Raw genomic sequence first — 15,000 nt, forward strand, 5'->3', positions numbered from 1 at the left:
TCCCACATGCGTTCGCGTTCTCTGCGATTTGTCAGATTTTTTTTTCTAAACCAATTTGGGTAATTAATTATTTAATAGAAAGAGAGGCGGTCTTTTTAATTTTTTGTTTCTGTTTTTCTCAACACACAGGCACTGTGCACCTTCCGAAGTTGCCATTTTCAAGTGGCTGATTGCGTGATTAAGAATTTAATCGAAAAAACAAAACAAAAAGTCGATGAGAATTGCGTTCTTTTGGTTGGTGTTTTCCTTATCGTCGTCGTTGTTGCTATTGTTGTAGTTGTTGTTGTTGTTGTTCTTTCTCTTGTTTTTGCTGTTCTTGTTGTTTTGTTGTTGTTTTCTTTAAAGCAAACACCTGTTCTTGAAATGTAGGTGTTATCATTAAGAAATAAGACGATTCTAATGAAGATAATCGGCTCTCTACATCCTTATGCTGAGCATGATGTTAAGCGTTCGATCGAATGACGACCTTCTTTACCAAGAATTTTCAGAAACGCCATTGGAATTTTGATAACCGCATAACGACCTACTTAGCCAGAGAATTTTCAGAAGAGCCAGTTGAATCTTTATCACGGCGTTAAATTCCAATTACAAAACGATGCCACTCAGTCTTGCCTGAGACGATTACTGTATGAAGTCCATCAGTTAGAGAAGCAGGTGTAGTGAATGGCGACCTACTTAGTCATGAATTTTCTGAAGCGCCATTTGAATTTTTGACTGGACACAACCGCCTGCTCCACCACATGCACACAAAATTTGGAATTGGACAGAGTGGAGAGTGCCCTTGTGGTGAGGGACCAATGACAACCGACCACATCCTTCAAGACTGTAGGACGCATGCAGCATCCAGGGGGAAGTACTGGCCAACACCGACAGCAGTGGAAGCCAAACTGTACGGCACCCTGGAGGAGCTGCGACGGACGGCAGCCTTCATCGAGGACACCGGGCTGCTCATCTAATGAGAGGCGAACGAGGAAGAAGATCACCGCATGAATTACGTACAAAGCGATGCGCTCTTGTCTGAGATGATTACTGTATGATATGAAGTCCGTCAGTCAGAGAACCAGATGTTGTGCAGCCAGAGGTCGAGGAGACAGATGGACCTGCAGCCTCGTGGAGCAGGACTGGGGGTGCAGAGCGATTTCTGGATACGGCTTTGTGGCGCTGTGTTACACACAAACGCTACTTGCAGTCACCGGCAAGAACGTCATTGCTTACTGAAAGCCAAGTCTTCGCTCAGCCGGCAAAACGACTCCACAGTGTGTGTGTGTGTGTGTGTGTGTGTGTGTGTGTGTGTGTGTGTGTGTGTGTGTGTGTGTGTGTGTGTGTGTGTGTGTGTGTGTGTGTGTGTGTGTGTGTGTGTGTGTGAGTGAGTGAGTGAATGAATGAGAGAGTGCGAGAGCTGAACACAAAAGTTCCATCGTGCAGGAGTCGTATTGACGCGATAAATCACAGCACAACACTGTATAGTGTAGTGTAATCTAAGCAAGCTCGCTCGCGCGCGCACACGCACGCACGCACACGCACACACACACACACACACACACACACATACACACACACACACACACACACACACATACATACATACATACATACATACATACATACATACTTACCTACATACTCACACCTACTCTCACACACATACACGTGCGCGCGCATACACACACATATATTATGTACACGCGTGTGCATACGCATACACACACGGGCGCATGCGTGCACGCATGCACACGCAACATAGAGAGAGAGAGAGAGAGAGAGAAGGAACGATTCTAAAATGTATTCACTCTGTCGCCCCTCTCGGGATACGCAGATCATGAATAGGAAATAGGGCGCATAAAAACCACATAAATGCAGGGCAATAAGAATCGTGAACCTAGCTGGAAGTGCACGAGGAAGGACTGTGAAAAGCGGGGGACAGAAGAGGATGGATGGAGCAGGGACCCCTCCACGGGTGACGGGAAGCCTGCAATGAAGCAGGGACGCTGGTTTCCAATTCCTCAGCATCACGTCATCTGGAAGAAATACATGTCGTAGACTGGCATTTAACACAACTTTTCGGTTATCTGTATCTAGGAAGTGCACGGGCCATCGCCTTTTGGACAACAATTCATTCAGAGTATCTGCAAAAATCCATTGAATACTACATTTTAGACATTTGCATCAGAATATAATGTATGTAAATGTATTTTTGACGCTGCCTATTCAACAGGATTTCGTTTAGAATATTTGTAAAACACATTTTAACTCTATATACATTGAATAAGGCCTCGTTTATGATGCACATAAAATAAATTGACAGTTTTGTACTTTATCAGACAACACTTCGTTTTAGACTGTAGGAAATATACATTGATTAAGCACCACACATCAAACAACACTTTGATCAGAATGCCTGGAAATACATTGAACACGACATGATCACGTAAGCAACACTTCATTTGGAATGCCTGGGAAATGTACTAAATACGTTGGTAGTACTTCCCATTCTGTGACGAATGTGCTGGGAGAACAGAATCACTGGTCATAGTAATCTTCTGCCCCGCCCCCCCCCACCCCCCCCCCCCACCCCCCACCCTCCCACCATAACTCCTCAATCATAGAAGTGGAAGAAGAGACAGCCCTGGGCGATGATGATTCAGAAGATAAACACACACCGAACGATATCTCTTCCGTCCCCTGTTCGGGACAAGGGCAGTTCTTCTTCGGGTAAAGAACTAGAATGGTAACTATGGACTGACGGGGAACACCAGAGAATCACAATCAGGCGTAGTGAAAACCGACCCTGGGGTGGGTGGGGGGGGAATATTGGGTGCGATGATAATGATATTTGAAAGCAAATAATATCTAGGTCCACAACTCCCTGGCACGATGAACTGGTGCGTTCACACCGCTTTTCCATAAACCAGCCTTCTGTTCGTGAAGCTGTACCATACACTGACGACTTATACCCAGTTTTTTTTATGTGCGGAAAGCGTGCGTTTTGGATAGTTTTGTGATACTCTGTTCTGATCTGTTCTCTGCAGTTGGCAACCAGCCGTACAGAGCCTTTTAGGTCTTCTTAAAAATGAATTGTCGGTCATTTGTTCAAATGGATATCATTGCGGAGGGCCTTAAATTATCATAGAAGATGAAATCGGGAAAAGTATTCTCGTTATTCTTCGATTAAACATTTATATAACAAGATACTGGTATTTCATGTTTTAGTTCATTTCCTTCAGTTTGATAGCTTGATCACTCTTCGTGTGTGTGTGTGTGTGTGTGTGTGTGTGTGTGTTGTTTTGTTTTGTTTTGTTCTTGTTCTTGTTGTTTGTTGTTGCTGCTGCTGTTTTGGGGGGGATGGTGGGGGGGGGGGGGGGTGCGGAGGGGGCTGTTGCATCTGTTTGCATTGGAAGGAAAACAATGTTGCGATATAAACCTTTAAGCCTCGTGAGTCTTCTTTTTTTTTTTCATTTAAAGAAAAAGGATCATTATCGTGAAACGTGTTTCATTCAAAACTCCATCCTGATTTCTTTCGATGAAGTCTCTTTCGTTTTTCTGATTGATTTGTTTTCTTCCAAATGTTGGGCCTGGCCTACCACGTTGTTGAGCCGTCAAGCACCACGAACAAAGTTGGACAAGAAAATTATTAGATTAGATTAGAAAGGGTGCTTCCGCGACTTCGTAACCTGTTTATCACTTGGCGCGAAAGGAGATTATAACCCCGCTGACACAGTGTTTCACACTCTTGAAGTCTGCACCAAATCAGGCACGAACACTCTGAATGCTGGCTCCATAGAGTGCACTATTTCAGTGCCATTTTTTTCTGTCCCGACATTGATTGTCAGCTCGTGAAAGAACTTGTTTGTTTTTGGTGTGTGTGTTGTTGTTTTTTTCATGCATGTGATTTAGTGATTTTATTGTTCGCCTGTTTTCTGTTGTTTGTTTGTTTGTTGTTGTTGTTTTGTTTTTAGTGTTGTTGTTTTTGTTGGGGGGTTTTTGGTGTTTGCTCTTTCTTTGGTTTTTTTGTTTGTTTGTTTGGGGGTTTTTTGTTGGTTTTTTGTTCGTTTTTTTGTTCTTGTTGTTCTTGTTTTGTTGTTGTTGTTGTTGTTGTTTGTTGGGTTTTTTTGTTTTTTTGTGTTTTTTTTTGTTTTTTGTTGTTTTTTGTTGTTTGTTTTTTGTTGTTGTTTTTTTTTTTTGGGGGGGATTTGTGACATTTATTTACAAAGAAAGGCTACAAAAATACAAGAAACCATTAGAGCTAAACAAACACAAAAACAAGGCATTCAAAAGGTTTGTCGTTCTTTGTTTTTTGTTTGTTTAGTTGTTTGGTTTGCCTTGTATTGGTGGTGGTGTTGTTGTTTTGTTTGTTTGTTGTTGTTGTTTTGTTGCTGTTGTTTTGTTGTTGTTGTTGTTGTTGTTTTTGGGGGGGCCTTTTTGGGGGGGCGGGGGGATTGGGGAGGGGGGTATTCTGTGTCTATTTTTTATAGGCCTATGTTCAGTTCAACTTGGTTTTCAACCCGTATAGTTCTGTCATTTTGGTCAGATGAAGGATTGTAGATTGTTTAGTTTCTTTCACGTCTTCTTCTTCTTCTTCTTCTTTCTTCTATTATTTTTTCTTTTCTTTTGAGTGTGTGTAATTGTTGTTGTTTTTTTGTGGTGGTGTTTTCTGCCCAGAAATGACCTCTCGCGGTTGGCTGGGCTATGAACAACATGATGATCTGATGGTATTGGATTTCATGTGTTGAGAATCTGAGGAAGTAAGGACGTGAAAAGAATGTCATCACAGGGATAAAGGCCGGAGCCGTGACGTAAGAGCATTCAGAAATCTGTGCGTGCGTGTGTGTGCGTGCGTGTGTGTGTGTGTGCACGTGTGTGTGTGTGTGTGTGTGTGTGTGCGCGCGTGTGTGTGTGTGTGTGTGTGTGCGTGTGTGTGTGTGTGCTGTGTGTGTGTGTGTGTGAAGAAAAGATCAAAGAGTGGGACTGAGAGAGAATAGTGTGCTGTAAAAATAACAAGCCGTCAATGAAATGCATTTAAATGTATTCCAATGATATTAGTTCTTCTGAAATCGAAAAAAAAAATGGAAAGGGAAAATCAAAACGAAAATACAGCTTTCTAATGTATCGGGTGTCCCCCCAAAAAGTGAACCGCTTTTTGACAAGTATTCTCCTCTGATATTTGGATTGTTTGACACGCTGTTTTGAATTTGACAATACTCGCATAATTTGCGTCCAAACTTTTAAATATTTTGCAGCCTTGTTGATAATACCCTAAGGTTACTGTGTGAAAATCGTCAATGAATTCGGTTCCTCTATCACTGAGAAAATACTTGTCAAAAACGCGGTTCACATTTTGGGAGACACCTGATATAAGAAGGAGAGAGAGAGAGAGAGAGAGAAGGGAGGGGCGTGAAACCCAGGTTTGTTATAAGCGAAATTGCAGAAAAGCAAAACAAGTTACAAATAAGAGCAATATAACAGAGGAAAAAAAAAACAAGTTACGAATGAATATAACAAAACATCTCTCGGAAGTGTACATGCGCTAGAGTGCAACGGTGTGTTCACTTGGCCGATAGGAGCCTTTTCCTCGTTTGTTTGATGTAATATATTTGATTTAGTTTACGCGGCTCTGTTTATTTGCTTTCGATTTCTCGAGTTTGCTTCCATTCTATCCTCTGTGTGTGTGTGTGTGTGTGTGTGTGTGTGTGTGTGTGTGTGTGTGTGAGAGAGAGAGACAGAGACAGAGCGCGCGTGCTTGTGTGTCTGCCTGTCTGTATTTCTGTCTGTGAAATTTCTTTCCTTCTCTCTTCTATTCTGTACGGTTGCAGCTTAATCTAATGCATTTGATCTGACAAAACATTTAGCAGCTTAGCAGCCTGTTCGGATTGAACTGACAGTGATAAACTTTTTTTTTTTTTTTTTTTTTTTTTTTTTTTTCCATTGATTTGCTTGCCCGGTGTCTGTGGCTGGTGGATGATACAGAAAGCAGGGGGGTTCTGGCCCTGTGATTCCATGTGTTTCCGCTCTTCGTTCACCAAGCGTGGAGTGTTTTCAGACATCTGGGGTTGTCCCTCTTTCCCTGTCTTCTTGTCTCTTGTCTTTCTGTCTGTCTGTCTGTCTGTCTGTCTCCGTCTCTCTCTGTCTCGGTCTTTCTGTCTCTGACTCTGTTTCTCTTCTCTCCTCTCTTCTCTCTCTCTCTACTCTCTCTCTCTCTCAGTTTCATTTGTTATTTATGTGCCATCTTCCTCAAATCATCTTCGTTTCTCTGTCTCTCTCTCTGTGTCTCTCTGTCTCTGTCTCTGTCTCTCTCTCTCTCTCTCTCTCTCTCTCTCTCTCTCTCCAAGTCTATCTCAGTTTCGTTTGTTATTTATACGCCAGTCTTGAATCGTGAATCTTGAATCTCTCCAAGTCTATCTCAGTTTCGTTTGTTATTTATATGCCAGCTCCCTCAAATCCTCCTCGTCCCCCCCCCTCTCTCTCTCTCTCTCCCCTCCTCTTCCTCCTCTATCCCTCCCTGGTTTCCTCTCCATCTCTTACTCCCCTCCCTTCTTCATTCCCCCTTTCCCCATTGCATTCCTCCTGTTTTATTTTCCACAGTGAAAGCCGACTCTTCTGCCCGCACATCTCATGACTGCTAACGCCAGGTTTTGCTGAAAATATTCAATAGCTAACTTTGCATCAGTATTGTATCTGGATGGAGGGGGAGGGGCGGGGGCTGGGGGGCGGGGGGTGGGAGAGAAATATCAGGAACACGATCTGACAGTCTCTCGGGGGAGATTGTCTGCTCCTGATAACTCGGTGAATGGAAGGGGTGAAGCTTGAGACAATAATCTGAGTTATCATCGTCCTTTTGGAAACTTGTCCATGTGTTGTATTGTGTTTGGGCAGTGTTGTGTTGTGTTGTGTTGTGTTGAACTGTTCTAATTGTAATATGCTGAGTCGTTTGTGTTACACTTTACTGTTTCGTAGTGTACTCTTTTTTTTTTTTTTTCTTTTTTTTTTTTTTTTTTTTTTTTGCATCATTTTAATTTCTTGTCACAATTGTTTTTTTCTTTGTGAAACTGATGCTGTTTAACTCAGGGGGGCGATTCACCACAGTGCCGCACTGACTTGCTTTCTGTGTAATGTTTGTCCCTGACTCACCCCACCACCCATCAAAGTGTGATTCTGCAGGGTATTTCCAGGGACAAGTCCTTTGTTGTGTGCTCTTGCAGCTTTTTTTTAACGTGCGCAATAGATGCTCATAGAGCCTCATTTAGTGTCTATTCTGAAGGACTAGCACCCAGACCACACCACTCAAAGTCTTTAGGATGAGCGGGACGAAACGAAATAAGAACAAAAGAAAAAAGAAAAGAAAGAAAGAGAAACATGTTTACGTCACACCGATTTAGAGGGATTGAGGGTTAGCGCTTAACACCTGTCAGACACTCACTCACTCACCCACTCCTCCCCCCCCCCCCCCCCCCCCACCCACACACACACACGCACACAGTGGTGGTGGGTTCACCACTGATCTAAAAATAGGTGGGCAGCGCATGTCTTCTTTGAGCCCTTTGCAAACTGAAGCCAGCGGAAGTGTTCAATAAGCCATTTTGCTACTCGTGCCAGTTCAGCGTGAAGCGGTAATTTTACGTAATTATGTAGCCGAGTGCTCAGCTGACTACGATGACTGCTTCGAGGCAAGCTTTCACTCGCTCGCGGCGTAAGTTAAGCAAACATTCCAGTGTGTGCCTCCGCAGCAAGTTTGTGCTACGTGTCACTGCACTGTTTTCCTATAAGATCTTTGGTAAATAAACCACTGGTAGATATCAATCAAGACAAAACATTTGGCATGTCGTGGGGCAAGCATAAAACAATTTCATCGACGATACACAGTAACAGTTCAGAAACTACCACCAGTTAGTAGACGACTTCTCAACGGACTGACAGCCAGATACGAGTCTCAATATGGCGTCCACTGAGTTGGCTTCAGCTTTCCTGGCCGATGAGCCATCAATCTAAATTTAGAACTGTGTGGGCTCGCCTCTTAAATCCACGCCGCACGGGTCATTTCCCGCCACTGGATTCCACACAGCGGCCAGACAGCGGTCTGTTGAGGTTCATGGCCTCTCCGTCCTCGGTCCTCAGCAGCCCCCGGGGGGGAGAGCTGCTCGCAGGAAGAAAAATAAAACAACAACTGGAGAATTAATTCCAAGCCATTCCCTCAAAAGTGAAACGAAGTGTACGGATCAGACACACCATAGATTGATAACCCTGGCCAGTGTTAACACGCATGATTTGACGGGAAACCGTTTATGCAATCTGTTTTGTTCCGGCTTCGGTGTCAAACTGCGTTTTGTATTATTCATCTTCTCCACGAGCCACGCAACCTACCCTTCTCGCACCACACACGAGCGACAGAGTAAAATGAGTGGGTTATGTCAGAACGCGAAGATATACTTTTCACATCATATTTGTTGGATTTATTTGTTACGCTGTTTTGGGTTTTTTTTTCCTTTTATTTCGTGGGGTTGCGCTGTATGATCTAATGTATCGTGGCTAGTGGCCAAAGTCTGAGTGCAAAACTGACACTCTTTTTGACTGGGTGAATACGGGAATATATGATATTTTCTCATCATCTAACGAAATAAACTGTCTGTCCGTCTGTCTGTCTGTCTGTCTGTCTGTCTTCTTCTTCTCACTCTCTCTCTCTCTCTCTCTGTCTCTGTCTCTCTCTCTTTCTCTCTCCCACCCTCTCTCTCTCTTTGTGTGTGTGTGTGTGTGTGTGTGTGTGTCTCGCTCGCCCGCTGTCCTAAGTACTCGCTCGCTTTCTCATCTCTCCCTCTGCGATCTGTCCACTCTCTGAATAAACACACACACATACACGCACACGCGCGCGCGCTCGGAAATACATACATACGCATATGTCTGTGTGTGTGTGTGTGCCTGTTTCTCTCCCTACCTCTCTTCCTTCCGCCGACCCTACTTGGTTTTCTCATCCCATACAACACATCACCGACTTCAGCCGACATAACATCGGAAATGACAACGTGAGTTAGAAGCCGTCACAGCCACGTACTGACCGTGGGTATCAATAAGATTTGAAGACGTGGGGCATTGTCCGTTCCCTGGTGGTGCCCCGTTACACGGAGAGAAAGAAAACCATCCCGGACCCTAGGGCCAGACAGACAGCACTGTCCACAGAGCACTATCCACAAATAGCGCTATCCACAGACAGCACTGTCCACAAATAGCGCTATTCACAGGCAGCTCTATCCACAGACAGCACCATCCACAAATAGCGCTATTCACAGGCAACACTATCCACAGACAGCACTGTCCACAAATAGCGCTATTCACAGGCAGCACTATCCACAGACAGCACCATCCACAAATAGCGCTATCCACAGAGCACTATCCACAGACAGCACCATCCACAAATAGCGCTATCCACAGACAGCACCATCCACAAATAGCGCTATTCACAGACAGCACTATCCACAGACAGCACCATCCACAAATAGCGCTATTCACAGGCAACACTATCCACAGAGCACTGTCCACAAATAGCGCTATCCACAGACAGCACTATCCACAGAGCACTGTCCACAAATAGCGCTATCCACAGGCAGCACTGTCCACAAATAGCGCTATCCACAGACAGCACTATCCACAAATAACGCTATCCACATAGCACTATCCACAAATAGCGCTATTCACAGCACTATCCTCCGAGCATTATACACAGACAGCACTATCCACAGACAGCACTATCCACAGAGCACTATCCACAAATGGCGCTATCCGGGGAGAGCACTATCCACAGACGCCACTATCCAAAGACAGCACGATCCACAGACTGCGCTATCCACAGGCAGCACTATCCGCAGCCAGCACTATCCAAGGACGTCATTATCCACAGACGGCACTATCCAAAGCAAACAAGCAGCGATACAGCGACCCCTTGTGTTTTCACGGTCCCTGACAGTGCACCCAGCGCAAACACCACACCACTCACAGATCACCAACCCTCGGGGGGGTCATCCAATAATCCGCCAGACACAGCCAGAGAGAGACAGAGACAGACAGACAGAGAGAGACAGGGAGAGTAAGATAGAGAGAGAGGGTGAGGTGGAGAGGAGGGAAGGTCATCTCTTCTCGTCTTTCCTTGGTTGGTGGCTGACCAGACTGTGGTCCATCAAGCTCTTGACCCCCCATCTGTATTCGTGGTGGCAGAGGAGTGTTGACGCAAGTAAAACACCAACAACGGGACTGAATCGTCGTCCTTCACAGTGATCGACATTGACCGTACGTAGGAGACTTTACAGTACAACTACTAACACACGCTGTTTGATTGATTTTGAGGATGGTGGGTTTGTCATTGGTTGACGATTTTGAATATGAAAGTTTTATTCACCATAGTGTCCCCTTGTCTCCCCTACCTCCACCCCACTCCTCCCCACCCCCACCCCCACCCCCAGCCACACACACACACACACACACACACACACACTCGTCAACCGTCCACCAGTAACTTATTTTATCGACACTGTGTCAGTTAATACAGGAGCGACAGTCTTCTTGTATTGACGACCATGGTCGTGCACGCACAGCACACACACACACACACACACACACACACACACACACACACACACACACACACACATACACACATATCATCCCACCAAGAGTAACTTATTTTATCGACACTGTCGTCAATTGGTACAGGAACGACTATCATTTTTTTACCATGGTCGTACACACACACACACACACACACACACACACACACACACACACACACACACACACACACACACACACGACTGACACCAGTGACAGGCGGACGAAAAGGTCCAGGCCCGTAACGCCACACTGATGTCAGAGCGTTGTCTGACACCCACACACACCTCGCCCGGAGACAGAGAGAGAGAGACGGGGGAGGGGGTCACCTTTCACGCTGCACCGGTGATAACGAGCTACAACAGGATTTCGCTGTGGTCAGACAGCGGTCTGTTTTGGCTCACGGCCTCTCGGTCATCGAAGGACAGCCCGCAGTGGTGAACGGTTCGTAGAAACAAAACAAAACAAAACAAAAAAAACCCAAAATCTTCAAAAGTCAAATAAAGCCTGTTGATAAGAAACGTTTCGAAATTATAACTGATATAAAGTTATTTCGAGGAGCCAATCTTTTTTTCTTTTTTTTTTTTCTCGGGTGTTTCAAAATACTTTTTCCCCCCACATACTCCACTAACCACATCTGTCCAATCCTCCAGCCCCTCCACGACTTTGTGTTTCATGACAGATGCATCTGTCAGAGCGAGAGTTTCAGTTTCAGTTTCAGTAGCTCAAGGAGGCGTCACTGCGTTCGGACAAATCCATATACGCTACACCACATCTGCCAAGCAGATGCCTGACCAGCAGCGTAACCCAACGCGCTTAGTCAGGCCTTGAAAAAAAAAGTTGAATAAATAATAGATAAGCGTACATAGGTAAATAAATAAGTAATAATTATAATATAAAAAGGTAGTAATAATAATAAGAAGAAGAAGAAGAAGTAATAAATAAATAAATAAATAAGACAACAATGATGATAAATAAGCAAATAAATGTAAAACATGAAGACACACATTCACACATACACCCACACATGCATAACAGATATGCACCAAACATGCAGTTTCACAGATATGAAAGCACAGTCAAATACATATAAACGTACATGAGCTCCAACACACACACACACACACACACACACACACACATTACCCTGCACCTCCTCTACCCCGCTCCTCAGAGCGAGAAGATGAACACGTTTCACACCATCGTTAACTCACTCAGTACGGCCAGTCCTTTCTTCTCCTCTACACGGATCCCTCGGATGTCCAGTGGATGTCTCAATGACCCAACCTTTAGCTTCCGTCGTCAGAATTGTGGTATTCTTTGTCAACATTCACGTCTTTAGTATAAGAGCCTTCCGCTTGCAATATTTTGATGATGGTAATTGGGGTGAAACGCTGTTAACGTCGTCTCTTTCGCCGTTCGTATGGAGAGAGTTAAACCGTAACTGTTGTTTTGTTTTGGGTTCGGTGTTTCTTGGCGGGTATAAAGCTGGCTCGTCGCCGCCAGTGGCTGAATTAAATGCGTCAGGATTTAGTATAGGTGAAACAGGGACTGAGTCATATTTTGTCGTGACATCAGTCATAAGAAAACGCATTACCCTGCGTTCAAATCATCCCTCCGTCTCTATGTCTCAGTCTGTGCTGTCTGATTCTTTTTCTCTGTCTCTGTGCCTCTTTCTGTGCCTTTATCAGGGTGGTGGAGATGAGAAAAAGATATCTTTCTTAAACAATTCGAGTTATGCATTTTTATCCTAGCTTTGCTTTTCAGTGATTTTTTTTAACTTGTTGACACGGTGTTCGTTTTGTTCTTGTCGTTGTTCTTCTTCTTCTTCTTCTCATTTTCCTTTCTTCCTTCCTCCTCCACTACCTTTTTCTATATTATAATTATTTATTTATTTATTTATTTATGCAAGCTTATCTATTATTTATTCCCCCGTTTTTCTGGGGTTTTTTTTTTTTTTTTTTTTTTTTTTTGTTTTTTTTGTTTTGTTGTTTTTTTTCCTCGAGGCCTGACTAAGCGCGTTGGGTTACGCTGCTGGTCAGGCATCTGCTTGGCAGATGTGGTGTAGCGTATATGGTTTTGTCCGAACGCAGTGACACCTCCTTGAGCTACTGAAACTGAAACTGAAACTTCCTCCTCCTCCTCCTCCTCCTCCTCCACCTTCTCCTCCTCCTCCTTCTTCTTCTTCTTCTTCTTCTTCTTCTTCTTCTTCTTCTTCTTCTTCCTCTTCTTCTCCCCCTCCTCTCCTTGTTTGACAGCATAATGTAAAGAAGCTTTCAACGTCCTTTTTACCTTCCGTGAAACATTCGTATTCTCCAGCCACATCACTCCAGCCCCCATTCACATAATAAAGACGGTGGTGGCGATTTGTTGGAGATCTCTTCGTCTCCTGTGGATATGGACATAAACTATGACCAGACTGACTGGCACCAGCAGGATAACAGCGACAAGTGCATGCTGGTGAGAAGAGGAGGCTCAGTGACTGCTTCTGTTCAGTATTGGGCGTTTGATGAGGAGGAGGAGAAGAACACAGATCATCGGCAGCCCCAAGGAGGGGGGAGGGGGACGGGGGCAGGGAGGGAAGCGGGAGGACGGGGAGGAGTGGGAGGTGGGGGTGGGGGGAGAGACCGAGAGTGCTGCTGTCTGAGACGGTGACCACTTTCCGTCGTGGTGGAGGGAGCATGGTTGGGGCAGACGCCACTTAAAGACCCTGATGAAAAATCCACTTGAGGATCGTCCAGTACCTTGTTCACAGTCACGGGCAGATACGCGGGCCACTCACTGACTTCTTTGACACATGGCGGATCAGGTCTGTCCCGGCCTCCTTTCCTCGGGCAGGCACTCCTCCTCCTCCTCCTCCTCCCCCCAAGATGGCGCCCAGCTGGGGGGCTTGTGTTGCAGACTCACCATTGGATTAAACTTGCGAGATGCGGTGGAGAAGAGTAGTTGATGGGTTTTTTCTGTCCCGTCATCTGTTCCATTTCAGTGGCATTTCTTCCATACTTCTCATCCTGAGTCTACAATACACGGCCACACCTGGTCTCGTCTGTCGCAGTCCCAGCGTTGGCAGGTCAAAGGGGAAATATCGATGTTATGTCGGTCGCCAGGAGGCCACATACCAGAGGAGACCCTGCACTAATGCTGAGTCAGCTCGGTGGTGTTAAGTGGTGCCCGTTCTGATTTGACGCATGTAGGACACCACCACCTGCTAAGCCCCTTACTGACTACAGGAATCGCTTTGTCGCGGTGACAGAGTGAGCAAGCGTCCATTCCCAGAGTGGGGACCGCCACCACATCCCTTCAGCAGAAGCACACACCTCTCCCTGCCGCCCCTCCCTCCCCCCCACGCCCCTACCCCCTCTTCCTATGGACCTGCCTACACTGGAGACGTTGACAGGGGTTACTAGGTCGTGCAGAAAAGAATACGTTAAACGTCGAACCTGTGAAATCGGTTGGGAACCATGTGCATAGACATATCACACTTTCACCCTGTGGCATCAACATTCAAGAGGTGAAACACACGAAGAAGATAGCGTCGCACAAAAACCTATCAACACCAGGGAAGACCTTAACATTTTCATTCAGACAAGGAAGCAAAGAGGAAGGCAGATTCCGCCTCACCAGCGTTACTGCTTGCCCTGTGTGGAGCAATGACCCACCACAGGAGGACAGGAGGACCCAGGGGCCAGACAAAGGGCGACACTCCCACAAACCCAGCCGCGACCAGCGTCCTTCAGATGATCCCTGGCCGACGCCACACACACCCCTGTCACCACCACCACCACTCACCCCGGATACCCACCGAGAGGTGGCTGGAGTCATGCATTAAGCGCCCATCACACCACGCAGACGGACTGGCGCTCCTCGGATTTCACAGTGGCAAGACGGACTACGTTGAAGCAGCAGCTTGAAAGCCCTCGTCAGGAAGGGAGTAGGATGGATCTAAGTAAAAACACGTCGAAGGAATGTTTCAGGTCATGTAAGTTCTACCTTTCTTCGGCCAGTGAGGGAGAGAAAGAGGGGATGGGTGGGGGTGCGAGTGGGAAGCAGTCTGGGGAAAAAAGGGCGTTTCAGATTGATTGAGGTATGTGCAAACTCGTCACATCATCGTTGAAACATGATGGAGTGGTTCACGGACAGGAATTTTTACACCTCTCCTTGTGGAACCATGCGTCAAATAAACAGCTTAACTGTTGACTGCTAAGTTGATAGGGGGATGGGGGGGGAGGAGGTCGAACATGAAAACCCCACTTGTAGAAACGAGTGAATATGGGAGTTGTGCGATCGAAGAAGAGGAAACGACAGACATAGGAAATTGGCGAGTGTCCAACACTCTGCAAGTAAAGCCTGTGATTGCTTTCTGGCCTTTCGCTGTTAGTATTCTGTTTTCGTCCAATACCCTTTTTGCCCCGC

The 15,000-nt window shown here is 45.6% G+C and overlaps 1 protein-coding gene across 1 annotated transcript in view; it reads left to right on the forward strand.

The window, feature by feature from the left end:
• Positions 1-15,000, forward strand: part of LOC143285005 (atrial natriuretic peptide receptor 1-like) — a 173,140-nt gene that overhangs the window by 803 nt on the left and 157,337 nt on the right. The window lies entirely within an intron of this gene.

The sequence above is a fragment of the Babylonia areolata genome, chromosome 8, assembly GCF_041734735.1.
Source record: "Babylonia areolata isolate BAREFJ2019XMU chromosome 8, ASM4173473v1, whole genome shotgun sequence".
Lineage (NCBI taxonomy): Eukaryota > Metazoa > Mollusca > Gastropoda > Neogastropoda > Buccinidae > Babylonia > Babylonia areolata.